Below are 23,791 nucleotides of genomic sequence, written 5' to 3'. Positions count from 1 at the left end.
CTCTGTCACTTGATACACCCTTTGATCTTTCATCCAGGTTGTTAATATTCCACTGGTCACATTGTATTCTAGTCCCTGTGACTAGAATACTGTGAAAATTATAAAAAGGCAGTTTCCTATTCACTTGTGTAACCATAGTAAATCCACTGTAAATGTTAAAGTGAATTGATACAAGCCAATCGTCATCTTATGAAACAGTTTCATTTTGTCTTTAACCTTTCCAGCATGCTCATCCCTGGTCTAGGGGATTATTTTATCCAGCCACCCACACACATGCTGTCTTCTTAAATGTCCTCTGTGAATGGTTACTTATTAAGCATAAACTCTTCAAGGACAGTTACTGTCACACGTGGGGCACTCAAAACACATAAATGTTCAATGAAGTGGTTAATAACCAAGTAAAACTTAATCCAAAATAAAGTGAACATGATTGATAGGTATCACGAAGAATGTATTAGTGCTGAGAGTATGTTAGTATTTAGGAATGACGTTACTGCTTAGTATGAAACATTGACTAATATTTGCAAGAGGGAAGAAAAGTTATGTTTAGAAATCCATTTCTACTGGCAAAGGAGAAATGTGTTCATCTAAAGTATCTTTTGATACCAAAAAAGTTAGATATCAATATCAGGCATTAATATTGAAAAACTTAATCTGAAAATTACAAAATGAGAAACAAAATATATTCCACCCTGTAAATATGACCACAAATTAGGAAACACAGAGCCTAGTCTTGATTTTGCCATCTCTTTCCTGAGAAATAACTATGAAATAAGTATGAATATGTATGAAATAAGTACTTGTTAAATGAATGAATTAAAAATCCACAATGGGATGATGGAAATTTTTTAAACCTCTCAGAAACCTTCTATCTCTGCCATTTTTATGTGCATTGTTTTGTTACCATGGTATTTGTGTCTTCCAAACAGAAGCTTAAGCAGTCAGATCTTTATTTCAAAAATTAAAAGAGAGAGAAAACCTTTTCAGGTCATAGTGGTCAACATTGTTATTAATCAGAGAAGTTACAGGGCATGGAGGGCACTGCGAAAGAGAAGAAGACTGGCAAAACATTGTAAGCTTTTGTGTAGCTACTAACACACGGTAGCCTTTCACATGCATTCCAATTTATAGTTGGATAGATCACTGGAATGCAGGCCAAATAAGAGTAAGCAACAAAAGCATGAAGAGTTTATAGAAACATGAGTGAAAGGGTTATATACTGAATAGGAGAGGGTGGTTTTTAGAGTAAGTAAAAGAAAATATGTAAAGCCATACTATCTGAATTTTTTATTTAGATTCTAAGGTATCCAGTCCCTTTTATTCATTCACTCAATCATTTACTGAGCCTCAGTCTTATTTCAGGCACTGTTCTCAAGGTCCTGGAGATGTAGCTATGAACAAAACAGACCAAATATCTGCTTTCATAAAGTTTGCGTTTTAGTGAGGGGAGACAGAAAACAAACATATATTAACAAATGAATGAAGTAATGCCAGGTAGAGATAAGTGCTCTGGAGAGAGGTGGATGGAGGACACTACAGTAGCATGGGCTGTTATGGAAGGTCTCTCTGCCATAAAGACTTGAACAAATGCCTAATGGAGCAAGGGTCCAGGCTGAGAGGATGCCTCCATAAAGGGCATCCCTGGTAAAGGAAACAGCAAGCACAAGTGCCCTGAAATGGGACCTGCCTGGAACATTTGGGGGCCAGCAGCAAACAGAACATTAAAGCTGGAGCAGAATGTGTGAGGCAGAGGTAGTAGATGAGGTCAAGTAGATGAGGCTTTTGGAGTTTTGGGCAGGACAATGCCATGATCAGATTTATGTTTTAAGGGGCTCTGTTGACATCATGGAAAACAGAATATGGGGTAGGAGTGGGCCAATAATAGAAACAGAGACTGCTGAGTGACTCATTGCAGTATCCTCCACTGGCAAAATGATGGCTTGGAGGGGATGAGAAGAGAGATCAGAGTGTGAGAGCACTGGGAAAATGATCTGTTAGGTTTTGGATGATAAAATAGATGTAATGTGTGAGAAAAGAAAGTAAAAGGAATTTTTGCAACGTTTCTGTGAAGTGCAGGTTAAACTGAACCTTGAGCTGAGCAAGTGGGTTAAATCCAGATGTCCTTTATTGAGATGAGGAGTCCTGGGGAGGGAAGCGGAAAGTCTGGCTTGCGGGAAAGTCAGCTGTGTTGCTGGGGGGACAGGACCTGACTTTTGAAACATACAGCAGCAGCCGGTGGTTTGCATTCTTGTCATGTCACTAGCTGTGCAATTTATAAACACTGAGGCTTGGATTTCCTGTCAACTTGGGTTTTCCTTTCTACTGGAAAGGGGAATTGTGCTCATCTAAAGTATCTTTTATACAATAGGAGGTGTCAATATTGAAAATTTTAGACAATCTTAAACGTGCAAAATTGGAAACAGAAAAATACATTCTACTCTGTAAACAAGCCCACAGATCAGGAAACACAGGGCCCTGTCTTGATTCTGCTATCTCTTTCCTGAGGCATAGTATGTATGAAATAAGTACTTGTTAAGTGAATGAACTAAAAATCTACAGCAGAGATGGGGGGGCGGGGTGTTATATGAATAGAGAGTCATGAAGTCCAGTAATAGCAATACCATCAGGCCTTAAGAAAGTTCTAGAACGAGGAAGTAGAAAATTGTCAAGAATCTCTTTTCCTATCTCATCTCTGTTCTCTGCGTATATGTTTCCATTCACTTTAGTCTACAATCTACTGGATTTTTGGCTTCTCTTGATCAACATATGTCCACCCCAGGGCTGCCACATTTGTGTCCAGTTCTCGTCACCTACAGACACTGACTGGCTGTCTGTCTCTCAGTCCCAGTCTAGATCCCCAGGTGAGGGAGTCATACTCACCCAGGCTTGTCAGGTGTCCAACACTAGTCAGTCAGCCATGACTAGGGACAGTTTCTGGATATTAAGTCTGGGATCTACTACTTACCAACCAGCAGTGCAAGGGAAGAGTAAGGGTCAAGTTCACACAATATGAGCATGGTTATTGGGGGCCCAGCCCCAAGGATAATATGGGGAGACACTAGTTACCAGAGAAGGAGAATATATTTTGAACTTGGCAGATTTCCCAAAATATATCTATGATAACATTCTCTTGATAACAGGCAAAAGTAGATAACTGTTCTTTAAATGCCCTTTTATGCCATGTTTTATAAAAACCTGTCATATGTCATATTTTAATTTTTTCCCCTGTAAACAATTCAATGATTATGTACAGAGTTTAATACATGGCTGATAAGCTGCTGTCAGCATCTCTGAAGTCTCAGACCAAGCTCAGATTAACACTCAAGAGCTGCTATTCTCTGCTCTAATTTTAAACTATTGATTCCTCTGTAAGGGGTAAGAAAAACAAAAGTTTAAGTGTTTCCGTAACAAAATAATAGCACCATGCTGAGTTGATGGTGAAAATCTCAAAGGAGTTCTTAACTTTCAGATAAAATTTCTAGAAAAGGTTCCCTTTATTATAAATGACACTGTGAGCCAATTCACTCCTCAAACTTCTCTTTCTTCCCTGCTGGGTCCCAGCATTACATTTCTGACCACACAGAATGGATATAGGTAATCAAATCCACTCCTTGCAGCCTGCCTGACAAGCAACAGCTTACAGTAAATGAGATTGCTGTTTAAAACCATCATTAGTGTTAGCAGAGTCTAAAAAAAATGTGAATTTTGGTTTAATTGTTATACCTCCTAATCCAGACTTTAAATATTTTAAAGTTTCTTTGCGCTGACCTTCTACTAAGAAGTACATTTAAATTTTACAGATCCATCATCATGATCAAAATAGATTTGCAGAATTGAAAAGTAGAGTTCAAAAAATCTCCCACATAACAAAATATGAAGTTGATCATCTGTATCAGTGGATAATATGTTAAGAGCGAGTAAACCGAAACATAAACTTTTGAATGCCTACTAGGTTCCAGTCACTATTTTAAGTAACTTAATTTCATGATAACACAACAACCAGTTATCGAAGAGTGATTTTAGTAGGTGAGGAATTAAGAGTTGCATTCAATTTTCTGTCACCAAACCTCTGTATCTTTGTCATAAGATATCCTACATAGTACTTGCTTCACAGAGAACTCACATTAACGTATACAGACCATTTATACTTCACACCTCCCATCCAGACCACTAGTCCGGGCTTGAATCCCCTCAGCAATATTTAGGACATCTACCAGCCTCTACAGGAACACCTCCAACTATGGAGAACTCAGTACCTCCAGAAGCTAGGTGCTGGACAGACACAAACTGTGGTTAAAGAGACACTACCTCTGCTCTCAAAAAGCATGCCATCTAGTGGGAGAGACAAAGAATTAGTCTAACAATTAACATAGAATATGTAATTGCTTTAGGCTCTTATCTTACTCTACCTTCTATTAGAAGTAAGTTTTGCTCTTATCTTCTCGCCCATAATTTAAACATCCTAAAGGCTGAGAGTGTTTCTTACATTTATTTTATCTTTACAGTTCTAAGTGCTGAGAATTAGCAATTGAATTGAACCTATTTATGATATTGTTGGAAAGATGTTATATCTATGCACACTCACGTACATATACATATTTTATATAAATATTAAATGAATGAAAGTAAAACACAGCATATTTTAAGTGTCAAATAGAGACTACACCTGCTTCCAGTAAAGAGAATTATCACCATGGCAACGGGTGTTTTAGAAAACCTCTAAGAAGGCAAGGAAGACAGCAAGAGCAAACCAAGAAAAGTTAAGTATAACTTTGAAAAGTAGAGAGAGGGGGTAGGAAGCTCCCTGCAAAAAGGAATGCTAAGGGGGAAGGCAAGAAGAGGGACCTTTCAAAGGAAATTGTAAGAAGCTAGGAGAACAATTTGGGGAAATAGGATTCATTTAAGATAGCAGTGAACATGATATAGGATTACAGATGACCTTAAAGGCTGAGGTTCTAACTTTACTGACTGTCATTAACAACCACCTGACGGTTTTTCAGCAGGAGATTAAACAAAGATTTGGGGGAATTTTATGATCCTCAATTGTTCATAATTTGCAGTTTTATAATTCTCAATTATTAGGGTGGATTGGAGAACAGAGTGAAGAAAGGAGAGATGATTTAGGGAATCAACTGCAGTGAGACTTCCTGAGATGTGGCCTTGAATTATGCAAGCACAGGAATGGGATTAAAAGTATCAAGGCCAAATATAGCACTGAAAATGGAAATAATAGGGTTTGTGACAAGTGAATGTGAGAGGAATAGGAAAAGCCAGTCAGGGCTCAAAGGTACGCTTGTATGAGGGGCAAGATTGAGATAGGAGGGAGAGCTATAATGGGGAGGAGTGGGCAGTGAAGAATTGAGTTTGAAGCTAAACAAGGTCCTTTCCAAGGCTTACAAATGTCCTCACGGGGCCATGTCTCTGAGTTGCAGAGGTAAGGTCTTTCACCTGCTATCAGTTGAGATCACTTCCCCACCTGTCACACTTCCCCTTGGGTAAGGTGATACCAGAGGACAAGGTTGTTTATGAAATTGTGCTCAGTGGAGTTCATTCATCTCGAGTTTAATAGGATATTTTTATTTGCATGATCACGTATTGCTAATGTTCTATTATAGAAATAATTCCAGAAATATTCTTCCCATCTTGCCTGGTGTCATGACACAAGTGTTCATGGACACAGATCTGACTTATTTAAGTTGGGAACTCAGGCACTAGTGCTGGAAGTATTTGGTTAGTGGTGGAAAAACAAGTTTGAATTGTATGGGGGCCAGAAATGTTCTGTTGAGAACTTTCCACATTATTCAGAACATGATAGATATGAAAGAAACGTCATAGAGCCTTCCCCAAATTTGACAGTAATCCTCATAGTCTATAATGTAACCAGTAATGAGTTGTAAAACTGAGATAAACTTTCAAAACTACCAATAATAATAAGTGTTTTCTATCAACCATGCTGGAGGAAGAAAAAATCAAAACAGTTTCCTTTCCTCTCTATAGAAAATATTATAAAGTCATTGTCATATTAGAGGTGATCAAAAATTATGCCTTCAAAAAATAGGAAAAATAATCTAGGTGTATATTAGGCAACTAGTGAATGAAAATACTGTATTGTTGTCTGGAGCTTGTCATGTTTGTATTTTCAGTTTTTAAAATTTTGCAATTTAGGGGCGCCTGGGTGGCTCAGTTGGTTAAGCGTCCGACTTCAGCTCAGGTCATGATCTCGCAGTCCATGAGTTCAAGCCCCGCTTCGGGCTCTGGGCTGATGGCTCAGAGCCTGGAGCCTGCGTCTGATTCTGTGTCTCCCTCTCTCTCTGCCCCTCCCCGTTCATGCTCTGTCTCTGTCTCAAAAATAAATAAAACATTAAAAATTTTTTTTTAATTTTGCAATTTAGCCATGATTGCTTTTCTCATTCAAAATAAATATTCACTTTCATGCCTAATATACATAATTTGTAACCTTTTTCTTAAAGATAGATGCAAAATTGTATATATTCAGGACCCACAAGCTCCTTTAAAAAATTTTTTTAATGTTTATTTTTGAGAGACAGAGAGTGAGAGAGAGAGCGAGAGAGTCAGGGAGAGGCAGAGAGCGAGAGGGAGACAAAGGATCTAAAGCAGGCTCCAGGCTCCAAGCTGTCAGCACAGTGCCCAACACGGGGCTCAAACTCACAAACCGTGAGATCATGACCTGAACCGAAGTTGGACACTTAATTGACTGAGCCACCCAGATGCCCCAGGACCCACAAACTCTTAGTCTGTCCCCCATAGAAGAAAACAATGGCAATATTTATAGGAAAATGGATGGTATATATAGGGCTGGTACAGTGGGGTGGGGTACTGTTTAAAGAAAAAACCTGACCATGTAACCAGAGTTTCTTTCCAGTACTGAAAGTCTGTTCTGCTATGCTCAGCTACAGCCATGTTGCTGCTGTTGATAAGTATGCTATTCCTTGTGGAGATGCCATCCTTTTCACAAAGGTTGTGTGGAAGAATTAAATGTGCAGCTGAAGACACACAACTTCCAGAAGTGTCCATCAGAAAACATACTGTCAACATAAATATTTGCTTAAGTAAACACTCTCTTGTGGCTTATATGTTGGTGTAACATAAAAAAAAAATGAAAACAAAACCCTCAGGTACACAAAATAGTTTCCTGCTTCCAAAGACATAGATCCAATTAATTTTTAAATTAACTCAAATCTTTTCCAACAGTTAATATCCAGATATCAAAATGGTGCATGGGGGCACAACAAAGGAAGAGAAAATATCAGTTCAATGCTACCTGAGAAATTTGGCCATGCATAATCAATCATGTTAACCGAATTTATAAAATTCATTTTGACAAATTTTTGAAAAGCTTTTCCCTTCATCAGTCTTAACTAAGCCTATCAGCATTAAAGCTCATCCTATCAACTGATTACAACTCTGAGGCATCCTTTCAGTAACAATGAGAGAACTAGAAAATTCACTGGTAAATCAATAGTCCTTAAAATTTCCATAAATGAGTTCAGGCTGCCAACCTTCAATTTCATGTGTATGGAACATTTTTTGACAGGAGAAGGAAATAAGTATTAAATGATAATTGAAATCAATTCTTGTGCCATTTTTGTGGAAGGAAAGATTATGAGCCTGATCTATAATGCATTTCGAGGGGAGCCACATGTGGTGATTTTCTGTGTAATAGTCAAGAGCCTTCACCCAACGAAGGGAGATTTTTATTAGAGTTTCTAGATTGGATATTTGTATTCCATTAAACATTCTTGTTTGAGTTTCATGCTCTAGTCTCCCCTTAGTAGAGACTAATTTACCAGAATGCATTGTAGGATTTTGTTTTTTGAAATGTAACCAATATTTAAATTAAACAAAACATGTGAACTTAATGAAATATTTTTTGAAACTATCGGATAGGCATAATACTGCAGTGCTTTAAATCCCCATAGATAGGTGGTGTTTTTTAAGGATTATTAAAATATTAAATTATTTCCCCAAAATATAAGGTAGCATCTTTTTAAATTGTGTGCAGTTTTCATCTAAAGTTGAAGCTTGAATAAACCATCCTTCTTCTAGCATTATGTTTTAGGTTTTAAGTCATTTTAGAACAGATGCAGATTCTTTTAGTGGCCACAACATAGGATTGTATCCAAACCTCTACCTTATAATTACCATGATGACTAATGTCTTTTGTAACACTTACAAGGAAGAACATAGTGTTTCCTCTCTGTCCCTTTTTGAGATGACTGTTAGCTGATGGAAAATATTATAAAGTATTTAAAGTTTCCTTTAGGCTCTGTTGTTATGGTCCTTTTACAGTGTCTGCTATAGATACAGGGAGGGAGAGCAGTGGTAAAAAAGCCCCCAAACTGCCACTTCTGCCTTCAGTTACACCATTTTTTGTTTTTAAAAGTATTAGTGTATTTTAGGTCATATTATTTTCTATCTTTTCTCCATACACATGGTCGAAGGATCAGTAATAAAAGTGAATTGAGCCTTAATTTCTTTCTATAGATATGTTCTTAAAAGGCTGTGCTGGGTATATCATTTTTTTTCTTCTGAGTTCATTATGATTTTGATTACAATATCCCCACTAAAAATTTAAGACCCTAAAGAAAGTGACAAATCAGACCTAAGAATCCTAAAGTCATTTTTTCTTTTGCTGGTCACAAAGCAATATTCTATGTGTTTTGCCAACACCACCCTTAACATTCTCTGGCAAACAAAACTTGGTTAAATGCAATGTGCCTTGATTGTCAGTGGCTTTTGGCTTTTGGCTTTTTTTGGCAGAAAACCAAATAGGAATGGTTAAATAGGATTGAGTCCTTGTCCATATTCTGGCCCTCTTTCATTATGGATTCCCCTTTTAGGTGAAAATAGTGGCTGCTAAATCTTGCCATCAGTCACATATCTTTGTGATTATTTTCTGTGGTATCTTATGAGTTAAAGGCTTCTACTGGGGAAACTACAGATGTTCCTTGCAATAACTTTTAGTAATCTCAACATTTGAATTAAGAAAATTTCTCTTCCTTTTTGGAGATAACAAACTTTACTTTCCCTTTATATGAAACTATGTTGTGGATTATTTCTGTCTTATATTTCTTAGAAACAAAATAGAGAATACACCACTAATGGGCTTTTAATTTTTTTCCATATTCCTTCATGTAACTACAGCCCTTCTTAGAACCTCTGACCTATAAACATCCATGTAAGGTAATTTGTTCTCTATTTTACACTGTCATGGATACTAATGGAGCTGGAGAGCTGTGGATACAGCTGGTATGAGGGCTGGAGTGAAAGCTGAGGGTGCAGAGGATGAGCAATTCGTTCTTTCAGGCGATCTTTCCTTTCTTCTCAACCTCCACAAATAAGTCCAAAATCTTCCCTGTGTGTCTTCTATTCTTGATGTAAGAAAATAATTAAAACAACAAACTCATTTAATATGAGTCATGGGGGTTGTGTGTCATAGGGAGTGAAAGAGATTTTGCTTTTAATGTTCTTATTGTTCTTCCCCTTATAACAGTACTAGATGCAACTACATGAAAATAAAAGCCAATGTCCTTTGCTGTAATTTCAGCCCATGTTATAATTTCTGTTACATGGCAGTCTTTTTTATTAAATAATGTACCTGGAATTTATGCATTTGCAGAATAATAAATAACTAGCCAGAAGAGTAACTGGAACCCACCACTGATATATTCATCTGGTCTGCATCGGTACAGAGCACCAGCTGGTGTCCATTCTGCTTGGTCAAACCTCAGATCTGATTGGTTGGGGCCCGAGTCATTCTGGCTGTTAAATGTTGTACCACTTCCACGTTGGTGAAATTCTAGTAGAAATACAATGTAACAGATTTTCACAAATAGGCAAATTAAGTCAACTGAGCTTAGAGATTAGGATTCCTTAGCCAAGCCATTGGGGCATTTGTCCAAGCCAGATGGTTGCACTGCACCAAAACCTCTTCTGATCACAGTTACAGCTGATGGCACATGTGACTTCAGAATTCCCAGTGCTCTGCCTGTCATCATGCTGAAATTCATCACTGTCTCTTTCCTGGACAATGTGTCCCACATCCGTAGAGAGAATGGGACATAATCTAATGTACCTCACCCACTTTACTTCATCATATACATAGAGTCCTCTGAATGCAAAAAGCCACCATGCACTTTTGGATGTCACAGAGTCTTATCTAGTCCACTACTTTAGTTTACGTCGAAGAAATTAAGGTCCAGAAAATGAATGACTGAACTAAAGTCACACACCTGGTAATGCCAGTCACAGGTTTCATGACTTTTCTTGCAGTGATTTTTCTAACACACATTACAAAAAGAGCAAGAAAATCACAAATGCACTTGCTTATGTATCTTCCAGTTAACTAGACTAATCATCGGCACCCATGTTGAGCTTTAAACTTTTCTAAAATTTACAAAGAGTAGATCGAGAGGATGACATAAGAAAATGTTTGAGTCCTCATGCTAAGCAGATTTACCAGTGAAGTTTATGGGGCCCAAATTTCTCCTTTGACTGTGTCTTCCCTTATCAGGAACCTGAAAGCCTTCTAGAAGTCACACACATACACACACGTGTGTGTGGGTAGGCAAGCACACACAGGTACATATCGTCTGTATTTTATGTTTTTTAGTGACTGACAAATAAACCAAAAGCAAACATAAACAAAAGGGGAATTCCAGTTTTCCTTTACTTATCAAAATATTTTCTTGTTAAAAAAAGGATTTATAGAAATGTAAGAATATGCATTTCTCATGTTCTCTCTTACTTCTTTGTAAAACTCTACCCGACAGTACAGAGTTACAGTTGTGAAGACAGGAGTGTAGTTTACTGTCATGTAGAAAACATACCTATGAGGTAGGAAAAGGTTTGAGGAGATATCTCTATGGATTTAGTAGGTAAAAAGTACTTGGTCATTAAGCCGGAACAGACTCCTGTGTTTGAAACCAGATTTTTACCAAACATATCTATTCCATTCTACATTCCAAATGTAAGTTAAAACATATTAAGCAATAAACTACAGAATGGAATTATACACATAAAGCTCCAAATGTAATGAAACAAAAAAACTTTCCTATCTAGATCACATTTAAGGTTTTCTTTTACATAAGAAAATATAGTTTTAAAATTTAGACAACAGAATGTGATGGTTTTCATTTGTAATTTAGGCAGCAAATAACCAGCCCAAATAAATCTACCAAATCTTCTTCCTCCCAGAAAGTAATCTCCATTAAAATTTCTTCCAAAATAACAGGTTTCATCCAGCTATATTCCCCTTTTTTCTATTCTAAGCTCCTTACAGGGCTTAATATAACACCATATTTTCTTATAACACCACATTTTCAGCTTTCATTTCTAAAGCTGTCTTAAACCTTGACTCTCCCTATTGACCTATTTGTTTGAGAATCTCCAGTTATTTCCATTCTAACAGTACTTCTTTTCCTACACCTGTGCATCTAAACCTTTCATCAACATCTCCCAAGTTAGGATTCCTCCTGATTTGTCTACTTCTGTTTAGTTGAACCCCAAAAATGTAAAAGTCATTTTTTGAGTCTTTCTTTGCTTTTGTTTCAAATGCTAAACTCAGATTAGTTTTCCGAAAATGCTAACTTTATCATGTCACTCCTTTGTTAAGAAATATCCATCTATCTCTTCCCATTAGCTAAAATCTAAAATTTCAACTTCTTAATTTTACATACATGATATTATGAGAAGATGAAGAGCAGTAATTTTACAAGCTTATTGTTAACTGAGTTTCATTTTCAAATGAGGTTTGGCCAAGAATAAACACAAAATAAATCTAAAAGCAAGAGAGAAAAATCTTAAATTTATATAGCCAATAATTAACAGCAACTTTAATATATATTAAATACATTCTTACTATATTATAATATAATTCTATAATTCTTAATATACTAAATTCATATATATATTCTGAAAATATTAAAATACATTGTGCTATTTGATTCAGTTTTACCTAATAATTTATTGAATGCCCATTCTATATGATATTAATTTCTGTAGGAAGAGGCATGATGGATGAAAATGGTGGTCATTTTTAATGTGTCCCTATTGTACGTTAGGGCTTTTACATACATAATCTCACAACAATAATGAAAAGTAAGAGGTATAATTCTTGTTTTTCCATTAAGGAATTTTGGGGTCAAAGAAATAGATAAATCTGCCAGTCACCTGTCTGATGCAAGAGCCAGACAGATCTGTCTTCAAAGCTAATACCTTGTTGGATATAAAGATGTAAAGGCAAAGCTCCTAGCTTTAAAAGGGCAACAGGTAACACACTTGCACAAAAAACAGAGCTTACAGGTTCAGGGCAGAGTATACTTTGTGAGGGAGGACTCAAGACTTCATTGTTAGATATATACTGATACTTTCCTGACCTACCTCTCAACCAGTATAAAGTAGTTATGACACCTGCTGGAAATTCCATTAAACTAAACCTATCTGTAATATTTTGTATTTGCTTTGCTTCCACTCAGGTCGAAGAACTAATCAGTTATAATGCTATTTGATATAGTGCAAATATAGGCATTTACAGGAAAAGCAACCAATAATCTTCAACTTTATGGTAGTCAGGATAGAAAAGACTGAAGCAGTTATACACATACTGAAGTTCTTTGGAAGTCTAGAATATTAAAAGTAGCCAGAAAATCCAACAATGATAATAATTATTATAATCATAATGATATTGATAATGGAAACAACTGATATAATTAAGTACTTACTTTGAGCCAGACACCATGCAAAGTTATTCACCTTCAACATCTAATTTTTACCACATTATTATGTTGGTATTATGTCCATTTTACAGTTGAAGAAACTGAGATTGAAAGAGGCTAAGCAGTATGCCCAAAATTAGCTAGCCACAGAGTGGCAGAGCTAGTATATATATATAAGTAAGATTGCAAGGGCATTGCCCGTAGTCTCCAAGCTATAACAGTACAGTACTTAACAGATGGCAGGTGTTTGCCTAGGTGCTACACATAGACTCAAGTTACCTTCCTGGCACTTCTGTGAAAAAAAAGTGCTATTACTTTCTTAGATAGGAAGGATTATATGTAGGGAGAAGTGCAGGGAAAGATTTAGTAGCTGAGCCAACATTATCCAGGTAATGAGCTGCAGGAGCTGGGATTTCCAACCAAACAACCTGGCTCCAGTCCACCCTGCTCTGATGTCTATAGGGAAGCTTAGCAAAAATATCATTTGGATACTGAGTTGCAAATGATACCAGTAGAAAAAAATGAATGGGGTATTTCAAGGAACCACCTAGTAAATCTTCCTGGTCTAAAGTGAACAAATAAAAACAAGGACTTGGTGGAGGAGGGGGCTTGAAAGATGAGTTGGGGCAAAGTGATAAAATGAGTTGTGGAAAAAAAATGCCTCAAAGAGAATTTAATTGTAAGATGATGGTTAGTGAGAACTGGCTGAATGTTACTGAGACATCCAAGAATGAATGTAACTGTGCACATCAGCAGGGACTGAGGCAAGTAGACACCGAAGACAGGAAACACCATCGAAAGCCTATGTAATAATTTCTGTAGGAGTGCAGTTGCTAAGAGGGGACAATATGGGAGGCATTATGGAAGATGTAGTAAATTAATCAAACCAACTAATTCCAGAATTCTGATCATTGTGCAAAAGACTTTAGGTAATTAAAAAATAGAAAATTATCCAATACTATTTATTTTTGGCTTAAATATTAATTGGACATTACAGAATGTTTATACTAAGGCTAGTTAACACTTTTATCCTCTCACATAATTGCATTTGTTTTGTGTGTGTAATGGTAACATTTAAAATCTATTCTCAACTTTCAAGTATATAGTAAGTATTATTAATTATAGTCAACATGCTGTACATTAGATCCCCAGATCTTGTTTGTCTTATAGGCAGGACTTTGTACCCTTTGACCAATATCTCCTCATTTCCCCCACCCTCTCAACATTATTTTCTTAATCACACATCTTTTTCCTATAAATGTTTTCCCGCGTATCTATGTCATGATAAGAGCGTCAGTTAGGAAACATTTTAGACAATTGTTTATGAAATCCACAGCCTTTAAATGAGATTTAAAAAGATTTGGAAGAGAAAAATGATACTTATTTTTTTACCAAAAATAATATAATGTAGTCATATCATGACTGTGGATTTTTTCAGCCAAATGCTTGAACCACTTTCTAAAGAGATGTTTTAAACATAATATCATAACAAAGTGGTTTTTACACTATTTTTTTTAGAAGCATCCATCTGTCAAAGGCACTTTTAGCCCTTGTTCCAGTTACATAATAGTGAGTAACAAGTGTTTTGTTTTGTTTTCCTTGGTAGTTTTATATTTATGATCTCAGAAGTTACTGAGATCTGTTTGCAGGACCTCAGCAGCCCGTCAAGGGAGCAGTGTAGGTCTGGAAGAGCTGTTAGCCCCTGAGGGAGCTAACCGGGGGCTGAGTCAGAAGAGGGAGGCACAAAGCCCAAATGCATTGCAGGTGAGACAGAGGGAAGAAAAACCAGGGCTTTCCAATTACCAGAAAGATTCTCTTCCTCTTCCATATAGCCTCCATTGAATTTTCTATTTGCACTCCTAGGAGAGTGTTTAGAAGATGCTCTATAGGAATGGTGGAATTGTCATTCTCCCAATATGTTTTCTGGTCATTTCTATCTCTTCTGGTTTCTTGCCTTCCGTCCCATTCCTCCTGGTCATTCAGACAGGCTGGAATCAAGACTTCTAGAGAGTACATGACACTGCTAGTCCAGTGCAGAAGTCAGCCAGCAGACCTTTCCTGCAGAGGACCCGGAGTGAACATTTTTGGCTTTGCGGGAAATACAGTCTGTGTCACAACTATGCGACTTTGCCATTGTAGCACAAATGTGCCATACACAATATGCAAATGAATGGAAGTGACAATGTTCCAGTGAAGCTTTATTCGGGAAAAAACGGGTGACAGGGCCATTTTTAGCCCAGGGGCCATAATTTGCCAACCCCTGGCCTAACGTGTAGCACCCACTGTATTTTGTATTTATCTCATGACAGATATCAGAATCAAATTTACAAGGAACATATTTCTGCAATGACGGCAAAAAAAAAAGACCCTGGAATTTTAGCTTATGTGAATTATCTAAGGCCTCTCCTTTTCTCATAGGAACTGCATGTCAAAGAAGAGGGCTAAAACATTACATAAAACCATATCAAATTCACTCCATCACTAACTGCCAGAGATGGTGGTTTGCATAGAATTATTTTCATCTCCAGCCCCTCCCGCCCTTTTAATTTAAAGAGACATATGTGATGTAGCACACTGCCAAATTGCTTACTAAAACAGCTGAATACCATTAAGGAAAAAAAAATCTCATTTTCAGCAGAGCTTCTGAAGGCTGGGTGATGGAGGCACCGTGCAGGTGAGTGTCTTGCTAAATGATAAATGAGCTTGGATCCTCATAATTTTTAGAAGAATGTAGGTACAGTAATACCAATATTCTATATAGCTACATACTTCTGATGATAAATTCTCCTGTGTCACCTCACTGGTAGTGCTATGTCCCCGCCATTTGTAATAATCTAGTATTGTAAGCTGCTGGCAGATAAATATTCACACAAGTGTACTACTTGTTTTCTTCTGAAAGAACCTGTTAGCCATCGTGCTTCAGACAGACTCAAGTTTAATGCATCCTTTAAAAAATGTATTTGGCAGTAAAAATGTTGTGAAAATTGATCTTGTTATAAAATTTAGCACCTTAGATTTGACATTAAGGCCACTTAGAGACTTCAGCAATCAGTAAGGCAGAGAGGGAACAACTGAATTTCAAGGTAATGGTTAGGAGGCCATAAAGTGAGAAATTGGAACAGGTTACAAAATCCAATCTTTCAAGTTGGTCATTTATTTGTCAACTACTCCAGCTCTAGGATACTCTACAAATACAAACAAATAAATAAATAATGCTTGCTCTCTGGCATTTTTCTTAAATCTGACGAGAACAAACCGGAGTCTTTTAAGATTGCTTCAACATCACAGAGAACCAGCAATAAAAAGCAGAACCCAAGCAGCAAATGACAAAAAAAAAAAGAATATGATAATCTAATAAATAAATACAAGAAAGGGATAATTTTAAATTTGCAGAGTCATAACCAATATGCTAGTTTGACTTCAGAAATAAAGTGATATAAAATTAAACATTATGGGCATGGAGAGTAATTATCAAGTTGATAACAGAAGGTGAAAAGTCATATTTGTCCTTGATACTCATTGGCAGCTTGATTTTAGTGACATATGTTACAGTCATGACACAACTCAATAGAAGGGTAGATGTAATCCTGCATGTAAATGTGGGAAGTTCTTTGTTCAAGGCTCCCTCTGGTCTGTGAAGGACAGGTGGTTACAACTCATGTAATTGCAACTCATTTCTTAGAGTTACACCTGCCTCAATCCTAACAAAGTATGAATTGTACAATTTATGAAGAATGCCACCTTCAGGCAAGAGTGGATAGAGTCTGAGTAAAACCGATAGGAAGGACTTCATTTACAGGCACGTGTAACATGCATATTTTATAAAATGTTCTTGTTTACCCTAGAACTTGATTTTTATGGACAAGCTTGACATCCTGCTTTATTTATAAACCCTACCTTCAGCCTGACCTATCCCAGAACATTACTTGCATTTTCACATTTTCGCACCTCCCTGCTTTTACTCTGTAATTCTTTTCATCTTTTAAACACACACGCACACACACACACACACACACACACACACACACACACACACTTTCTCTCTCTCTCTCTCTCCCTCTCTCTCTCTCTCTCTGTTATATGTGACAGGTATACTCAACTTTTCGGATCCCCAGCTCAGAATTCACACCACCTTTCCTTGAACACCTTAAAAAGTGATGCTTGGTTCAGTCTACCTTTAATGTGGTTAATTACATATTTGCTGTCTCTTTCGCTAGATTGTATGCCCTATTGAGGGCAATCTCAGGCTTATTCTTGTTTATTTTCTGCATTAGTTTGCAAATAATAAGTGGTCAATAAAAATGAAGTAAGTGAATGACTTTTATCGGTCTGGCCAGATAGCTAAAAAGAAATGTGGAACCCCTTCCAGGAGATGGAAGGATATAAGAAATCCCAGGAGGGTTTTAAGTCATGGCATGAGTTCTGACTAGACTCCCAGACTAATACAGGATGGGGGTATGGTCAAAGGAGGCTGTGCCATATGCATCTAGGCTAAACTCCACCTAGTTTTCTCATTTATGCAGATCTGCTTGACTCTCATCACTGAGATCTTCCAGACAGATTTAAATGAGGTGCTTATCCCATCACCTATGTTGAGCTGTGTATTCGTATAACTGCAGCTTTCTCTACCAGGGTCAACGTTGTGGTGGAGACATTAAAAAGAGGCACCCGAGCAAATATTGACTAGTTACTGATTAGGTAAATAAAGTATTTGCTTAGCAGTAATTACTAGTTTTGGTGGAGAAGCAGGGGGAAAGTATGCACATTGAGGTAGGAGGGGGCTCAGTGACATCAGTTCTGGATCTAAATTAGAGATTACTTTTGTACTTGTTCTGCTAGTTATTTTGTTTTGTCAGTATGAATTCTTATACAATATTGACAAATATTTTAAATGAGGTACTTTGTGAAAAAAGGTGTCAATTATTAGATTTCTTAGGAAAAAATTAATTCTCAGCATTTATTTTTGATGACATTTATTATTATTAAAGTTATTATGCATGTGTGTAATGAATGATGGTTACTATTTCTTATGTGAAAATTGTTCTTAAAATGAATTAATTCCTCTGATATTTAACATGAAAACAATATTATATAATCAAAGGCAATTTTCAAAAATTAAAAATTCAATAATCCCACTATCCTAACAGTTTTGTTCATTACTCTTTATTGCCGTGAAGTTTTATGCATATGAGAGTTTATTTCATTAATGGGGACAGTTAAATAATAATATTCATAAAATAAACATGCATAAAGCTCACAGATTAAAAACTAAGATGTAACCAGTCTCAAGCCACCTATATATCTCTTTTCAATCATCTGTCCATGGTAGCATCTCAGATATAATATCCTGAGCTGAATAATCACATCACCTTGCTTTCGTCGCCTAAACATGTAGCTCAAAATCACTTATATTTGTATTGTTTAGTTTTATTTATTTTAAACTTTATAAAAAGGGACCCAAGATTGCATATTCTTAATTTGAAGATTTATTCATATTAATGCAGGTAGCTGTACCTTATTCACTTTCACTAATAAATATAGCAGAATTTTAAAAATCCATTTTGTTGTGTAAACAAAATGGATAGTCTCAGTCTCTCTCTCTCTTTTTTTTTTTTTTTTTTTTTTTGGTTTGTGGTTTTTGGTTTTCTTTTTTTTGCTTTTATGAACAACACTGCCATGAACATTGTGCTTACTTACTGGTGCTGGGCCATAGGGAATGAGAATGTTCAACTTTTTGAGATAAGTTGTTTTTCTAATCAGAAATTATACTATGTTACCTGGTATGTTATTATAGTCCCTATTACTCCACATTCTTACCAACTAATCAAATATGAAATCAACTTTTATTGTGGTTTTGATTTGCATTTTTATGATTACTAATGAGATTTGTTATATTTTTGCATATTTATTGGCCATTGCTATTTTCTCTGTTGGGATATTCTTACATGACTTATTCCTGTTTTTCTACTGGGTTGTATTTTGCATTTATTTGTAAGAGTTCTTTATATATTCTAAATACTAATCCTTTGTCATTTATATTTGTTTTTTAAATCACCCCCTGGCTTGTGGTTCATCTTGTGTTCTTTTTTGATGCTTAGTGAATATAGGTTATTCATTGAATGTGGTAGCATTTATCAGTTTACCTTTCATAAAGTGTGATTTTTGTGTTTTAACTAAGAAATCCTTTCTTATTATGAAGTAATAAAAATCCTTGCATAAGTTTTCTTTTGTAAAAGTATTGTCTTTTCCCTCCACATTAATTGTCCAGGAACAGATTTTATGTATGGTATATGAAGAGACTTAGGTTTCATTTTTTTACCCCCTTCATGGTTTACCAATCAAATCAATGCAGTATATTGAGTATCCTATTCTTGGCCCATAAGTGTGCAATACTAGTTCTTTATGTATCAAGCTATTATATGTATGTAAATCACTTTGCAAGCTCTCTGGTCTCTAGTTTTTCTTTCTGCAAGTCTGCCTAACACCTGCTTATCTTTCATAGCTTTTAAATTAAATTCTGATACATAATTACACAAGGGTTCTATTTCCTCTTCTTCCTCAGGACCATCTAGGATTCCCTTGGTTCTTTTTTCTTCATATAAGTTGACTTTATATATTCTTTGGAAATGAATTAATGTCTTCATGAGACTGAGTACCCATTCTGTACATGGCATATCTCTCTATTTAACTCTTCCTTAATTCCCTTTAAAAAGTTTCATGCTTTTCTATGGAAATCTTTCACATCTTTTAGCTTAGGTGTCTTACATTTTTTTGTTGCTTTAATACATGATACATTTTTTTTAAAAAGCATTAACATAATTACTCTACATGTTTAATTTTGTTGTATAGCAATTAATTAGTGTGTATTATCATCTCCAGCGATATTATGAAATTTCTTTCTAATTCTAATAATTTAGAATTATTAGAAGTCTGAAGGTTCTTTGGACCTATAAATTTGGACCTTCATGCTTTACATTTAACCTAATAAAACATACAGTCTGTCAATGTTTTAAGCCTCCTCCTGAATAGCACAATGAATGCAGAATGAATTTGTTCTAGTGTTTTTCTCAAATAGTATTTTATTATTGGGTAATTTTTCAGTTTACTTCTGAATTTAAAGATCGAATTTATTGTTTCATATGCCTTTTTTTAGGTTTATCCATTTATTTCTTATTTCCTGACTTCATTGTGTTTTCTTGCTCTAAAACCTTCTTTGGATAAATGTTTTTTCCTATCTACAATGCATTCTTTTTTTTAATGTTTATTTATTTTTGAGACAGAGAGAGACAGAGCATGAACGGGGGAGAGTCAGAGAGAGAGGGAAACACAGAATCCAAAGCAGGCTGCAGGCTCTGAGCTGTCAGCACAGAGCTTGACGCAGGGCTCGAAATCACGGACCATGAGATCATGACCTGAGCTGAAGTCGGATGCTTAACCGACTGAGCCACCCTGGAGCCCCTACAATGCATTCTTTAGAAGCTCATTTTGTCAGTCTGTTAACAGTATTTCTCTCCATTTTTATCTGTCTAAAATGTCTTCATTTTTCTTGTTCATTGAAAGATGCTTTCACTGGATATAGAATTTGGTGTCACCATATATATTCCTCATTATGTTGAAGATATTCAGCCTGCTTCTACTACTGAGAATTCAGCTTGACTCTAATCTCTGCTTATAGGAAATCTGTTCCTCTGCTTTTAAGACCTTCTCCTCATCTTTGATGTACTACTATTCTTTACTATGAAGTGTCTAAGTGTGGGTTCATTTTTATTTATTCTGTGAATTTTTAAGCTTTTCTAAATTTGTGAACTAGCATTTTTCATCAATTCTACAAAGCTTTTGTAATTTCAAAAATTTCCTCTTCTCATCCATTCCGTTATGTCATTCTCAAACATTGATTATAATACATTAAACTTTCTCATTATCTTCTTTGTGTCTCTTAAATGCTATCCCTAATTCCTGTCATTTTCAGGAATCTGTGTAATTTCTCAGATCTTTTTTCCAGTATATTTTATTCAATCTGATATTTGGTTTGGTTTAATTATTATAACCTTAACTTATAGAAGTTCTAGATCTCAATTCGGTCAAATTCTATTACTGCCTGCTCATTCTTCTCGATTGCCCTCTTTCCATTTATGCAAACATATTAAACACACATACATCCTTGCTGTCATTCTGATACATGCAGTCTTTCTGAATATTATTTTATGTTTTGATGTTTATGTTGATTCATATTCATGATGGCTGATTTTCTCATGTGTTTAATGAAGCATGAGCTCAGAATCCTTGGAACCATATTAAGACCTATGTTTAAAGTCCAAAGATATACAAATTCATAATTCCCAGGCTTGGGGGAGCACTACCAAACAGAACTAATTAACCAGGTTTCCAGCTTGAGGGTCCTTGGACCAGTTGGTTTTATGAATATAGGTCTAAACCCCTTGTGAATGAGAGACATTTTCTTTTTGGTTTCTTTCAGAGATGACACCCTTTCAGGAAGGTATTTCCATTGTTTTTTCTGCTGGATGACTGTTCCTACTTACCTGCTAATGTCTCATCCTATAAATCAGTTCCAATATTTTGTGGGATTTTTTTAACATGATTTTTTCCTTTCTAGTTAGTGGTAAAGGCACTATATCTCCTGCCCCAGACATACATGCCTCCTATTCAAAATCAAACATTAGGCAACATGCATGTAAATAGATATTCTAAGAAACTTGGGCCATACAGTTTTTTTAACTTTTCTGGAATCACACTTTATTTTATATCTGCTCATTTACATGATTAAAAATACATATTTCAGAATATATTTTATCCTTCTTGCTCAGGTCTAATATATCAAAAACATTTTCACTGATTTCTTACTCGTGGTCTTTCTGGGAATAACTTTTATTTTTTTTCTCTTTTTTACACCTTTATCCACATCTAGACATAATTTTAAATTTATAAATTCCAATAATGTGCAACTATATAGTAATTTGAATACTTAATTAGATTATAGCACTTTTATGGGTTCCCAGAGAATGTGACAAATATACAACTCTTATGTAGGAACTAGCTATTGTATGTAACATTATAAAGTTAGTACTTTAGAGAAGATACCTTTTGAACATGAAAACTTAATCTCAAATTTTTATATGCACTTATTTTCTTATTTTCAGACAATATAATTGTGAAATTTTTATTTCTTTGTAGACTTCAGTTAAAGGAAAGATTTTCGACCTTTAGGAAACTCATATGGCCAACATGTTGTAAAAGTGGTACAGTAAGATAGGAAGCTACTAGGTTTTTTTTTTTTCTAGTTTTATTGAGAAATAATTGACATATATCACTGTGCCAGTTTAAGTCAAAAAGCATGATAATTTGATTTACATACATTGTAAAATGATTACCACAGTAGGTTCAGCTAACATCCATCATCTCATATAGATACAATTTAAAAAAAAAAAGGCAAGAAAAAAAGTAAAAACAACTCCTTGTGATGAGAACTCTTAGGATTTACTCTCTTAACAATTTAGCTATAGCCTTCATGTCATACATTACATACTTGTACATATTTATCTTGTAACTGGAAGTTTGTAGTTTTTGACCCTTCTTCCAGTTCCCCTCCACCCCCTGCCTGGGGTGATCACAAGTCTGATCTCTTTATCTATGAATTTGTTTAGACTGCATATACAAGTGAGATCATATAATATTTGTCTTTCTTTCTCTGACATTTCAGTTAATATAATGTCTTCAAGGTCCATCCATGTTGTCACAAATGGTACAATTTCCTCGTTTTTTATACTGAATAGTATTCCATTGTGTATATATCACAATTTCTTTTTTTTTTTAATTTTTTTTAATGTTTTTATTTATTTTTGAGACAGAGAGAGACAGAGCGTGAACAGGGGAGGGGCAGAGAGAGAGGGAGACACAGAATCTGAAATAGGCTCCAGGCTCTGAGCAGTCAGCACAGAGCCCAACGCGGGGCTCGAACTCACGGACCGTGAGATCATGACCTGAGCCGAAGTCGGACGCTTAACCGACCAAGCCACCCAGGCACCCCTATATCACAATTTCTTTATCCACTTATCCATCAGTTGACACTTCAGTCGTGTTCCTGTCTTGTCTAATTATAAATAATCCTCCTCTGAACATGAGAGTGGAGATGTTTTTTCAAGTTAGTGTTTTCATTTCCTTTGGATATATTAGAAGTGGAATTGAGGGATCGTATGGTAGGTTGTGTTGTTGTTGTTGTTGTTGTTGTTGTTGTTGTTGTTGTTGTTTTAAGGATCCTCCATACTGTTTTCCATTGTGACTGTACCAATTTACAATCCTACCAATAATGCACAAGGGTTCCTTTTTCTCCATATCCATGCCACCATTTGTTATCTCTTCTCTTTTTCATGGCCATTCTAACAGGTGTGAGGTGATATCTCATTTTGGTTTTATTTGCTTTTCCTTAAGGTGAGTGATGTTGAGCATCTTTTCTTATACCTGTTTGCCTTTTGTATATCTTATTTGGAAAATGTCTATTCAGGTCCTTTGCCTATTTTTAATTGGATTATTATTTTATATTGTTATTATTGCTGTGAGTTGTATGAGTTCTTTATATATTTTGGATATTAATTCCTGATCAGTTATGGTTTGCAAATATTTTTCCCCTGGAAGCTATTGGTGTTTGTAAGGTAAGAGATGGTCTTGATATCACTTATTTCAATAAATTAAATATTGTAAGTGTATACCTTTCCATAAAATTTCAAGTGATTACATTTTTAGAAGTGTCAAGAATCAAAATTTGAAACAAAATTCAAAGTCATAGCGTAGGTGTTAAAGGTAGAATATAGAAAAAACTAATATTTAAAAATAATAAAGGGTCTATATTATGTGAGATTCTAAATTGCTTAGCTGATAAAAATAGAAGATTAGAGTTAAAAATTCAGTATTGAGTAATCTATTCCCTCATGAGTAAATTGGGCCTTTCCAGATAATAAAGAAGCAAAATCTTGGATGATGTTGTATTGTTTTTTGTTGTATTAATTGCAAGGAAGTTTCTTAGAAGTACAATATTAAGT

The 23,791-nt window shown here is 35.6% G+C and overlaps 1 protein-coding gene across 2 annotated transcripts in view; it reads left to right on the top strand.

The window, feature by feature from the left end:
* Positions 1–23,791, top strand: part of KHDRBS2 (KH RNA binding domain containing, signal transduction associated 2) — a 590,557-nt gene that overhangs the window by 399,762 nt on the left and 167,004 nt on the right. The gene's annotated exons all lie outside the window — the stretch shown is intronic.

The sequence above is a fragment of the Panthera tigris genome, chromosome B2 (genome assembly GCF_018350195.1).
Source record: "Panthera tigris isolate Pti1 chromosome B2, P.tigris_Pti1_mat1.1, whole genome shotgun sequence".
Classification (NCBI taxonomy): Eukaryota; Metazoa; Chordata; class Mammalia; order Carnivora; family Felidae; genus Panthera; species Panthera tigris.
The sequence above is the reverse complement of the archived record's forward strand: the minus strand, read 5'-3'. Positions and strand labels throughout refer to the sequence as shown.